We start from the raw sequence: 2,850 nt of genomic DNA on the forward strand, positions 1-2,850 counted from the left end.
GAACCTGAACTAAAACTGATCGATATTTTAGCATTTTCTGTTTCAGGATTGGCTAAAATAGTGCTGAGATGGATGGAAGAACCCTTAAGTTTATTGTTCCTCTTTTCAAAAATAAAAGTTCATTGTTCCTGCATTGAACGGTTAAGCAGGGTCAGGTTGTGATAAATCCCTTTGTCAATTTCAGGTGTCCATCAAGTATGGATGGGTGGAGTATGAGAATCTTGCTTTGTGTCAATATCAGTTGTCCATCAAGTATGACAGTAAATTTCAGGTGTCCAACCAGCTGCTGCTCCGTCCTTATATTTATCTATGCCATGATCGTCTTTGTTTTTTGAGAGACATAATTTTTTTGAGTTACTGTTTATGGTGGTAAAAAGAAACGAATGCATTTTAGTCCTGCTATCAAACACTTTGCTCTAACCACTTCTACTCATAATAATCTGAAACATTATTCACTATAGTCTCAGTTAACTGAATTTTCTAAAGCCATTTTCTTGCTCACAAGTTGACAGAAAACTGTTTGAAACAAATTTTGACATAAGTTAACTGAAACAAATTTAGAAATGATAGTTCTCCTGTGATTTAGATTCAGTAAACATGACAGTAAAATTGCTCTAAGAGTACTACCTAAATTCAGGGCTTGTTGTATTAAGCAAATCAATTGACTACCTATTCTTTTTTGCCTAACTGAATGTTGACACAACTAGTGGGAAATCCTACTAGTGGGAGTAACAAATTGTGGATTAACTCACATTGTCACAAGATAGATGCTCACATTGTAACAAGATAGATGCTCCTTTTCCTTCTGCAATTATTCACATTATAAGATATTTCAGTTAACTTAATTTGAAAGGTCTTGTGCACTGAATTTTTGACACATTTAATTATGGAGTAGATCAGTTAGAATAACTATGGAGTAATTATGAACATATGTTGATTGCTTGTGTCTTGTACACTGAAGCAATATTTGACTAAGCGTTTTTGCGCCAAGTCCCAAAGTCCCAATTGTTAAATTCAGTTAACATGTTTAACACTTGGTAAATTTAGTTAACTAAATCCGAATTGCTTTTTCTTCTTCTTAATGCACTTCTTGTGGTATGATTGTTTGGGAGGGATGGGGCTGAAATTGTTGTGCTCATTGTTGGGGAGGGATGGGGCTGAAATTGTTGACTTCCTATGAAAAGAGGTCGTATGATTATTGGACCATGTGATTATTCAACTAAGGAGTAGAGAGTATTCTAGATCTTCATCTAGACCAAGAATTTTGCAAAGTACATGTTCATTTTCTCTATTGTTGATCTGATCCATGTTGTCCTAAATTGTAAAGTACAGCTACAAGCTGTACAAAAGCTTTATCACATTTACTTTTGGTTCTCGTCAAAATTGATGATTATGTCCTTTTGTTTTCAGTCAGATTGGTATCCACTGGGCACTTTAAATTCAGATTAATTCAAATGTTTATACAAATTGTAGACATCTCAACACTTGCTTAAATTAATTCAAATGTTCTACAGATATTTATTGTCTGGCATTGCATTTGGATAGGAGTATTTTTCTGCTCCATTTGTCAATTGGATCAAGATGCTACTCTACTTCACCATAAGCAGGAGTATTTTTCTGCTCAATTTGTCACACACAGTTTTACATCACCATCATAAGCAGAAGTATTTTTCTCCAATTGAAGTTTTACATCACCATCACACAGTTTTACTGTACCTTCTTCAGGGTGCAGAGTAGCAGCAACAGTAGCACGGGCAGGGTCAAGAAGCAGCAGCACGGGCAGCTCAGTGGAGCAGCAGCATGGGCAGGGTGAGTGGAGCAGCAGCAGCACGGGCGGGGTCAGTGGATTAGCAGCAGTACGGGCAGGGTCAGTGGAGTAGCAGCAGCACGGGCAGAGACCACCGGCGACAGGGGAGAAGCAGTCGCATAGGTGCGTGGGTAGGGGAGAAGGAGCAGCACGGGTACGCGAGCGTGGGAGATCAACGAGGTCACGCTGGAGATCGAGGATCACGTGCGCGAGCTCCTAGTCCACCGGATCGTGGAGGTAGGCTCCGGCGACGCCGGTAGGGGATCACGGCGGCGCACACGCCGGAGCTCGAGGAGGATGCACGGGAGCACGAGGAGGACGTGCGCGGGCTTGAGGAGGATGCGGGGAAGCTCGAGGAGGGATGCACACGGCCTCGAGGAAGACATAGTGGGAGATTCCGGTGACACCCGCAGGTAATCGCAGCGGGAGGGGACCGCGGCGGCGCAGGTCTGAGCTGCGGCGGTGGAGGAGGTAACTGTCAATGGCGGCGAGAGCATGTACTTGGCGACGGCGGAGGAGCTCATCTGGGCTCGCCGACCCCTGGCGAATCACGCAGCTAGGCGGCGCCGGCCCCTGGCGACGCGCAGGCGACGGGCGGAGGAAGAAGACGGGGCGGAGGGACTTGTTTGAAACTCTTTTGAAACCACAAGGGTTTTTTGCAAAATTACCAGTGAACTACGCCCGCGACATGTTTTTCGGGATGGAGGGGGTATGATGTTATCGTACATCCACGTTGATGGAGACTTCAAACCACAAAGGGTCAAGGTAGCGTGAGTCCATGGAGGGTTCCATCCGTGAAGAGTCCACGAAGAAGCAACCTTGTCTATGCCATCATGGCTTCCTCCCATGAAGGACTAGCCTCACTCGGGGTAGATCTTCACGAAATAGGCGATCTCCTTGCCCTTACAAACTTCTTGGTTCAAATCCACATGATTTGGAGGCTCCCAAGTGACACCTAACCAATCTAGGAGACACCACTCTCCAAAAGGTAATAGACGTTGTTGTTGATAATGAACTCCTTGATCTTGTCCTTCAAAATATAG

General features: G+C 44.1%; 1 pseudogene; it reads left to right on the forward strand.

The window, feature by feature from the left end:
- Positions 1-1,800: 1,800 nt before the first annotated feature.
- Positions 1,801-2,437, forward strand: LOC147980071 (uncharacterized; annotated as a pseudogene).
- Positions 2,438-2,850: the final 413 nt, after the last annotated feature.

This window comes from Triticum urartu, chromosome 3A, assembly GCF_056163025.1.
Source record: "Triticum urartu cultivar PI428250 chromosome 3A, HENAU_Tu73, whole genome shotgun sequence".
In the NCBI taxonomy this organism is placed as follows: domain Eukaryota; kingdom Viridiplantae; phylum Streptophyta; class Magnoliopsida; order Poales; family Poaceae; genus Triticum; species Triticum urartu.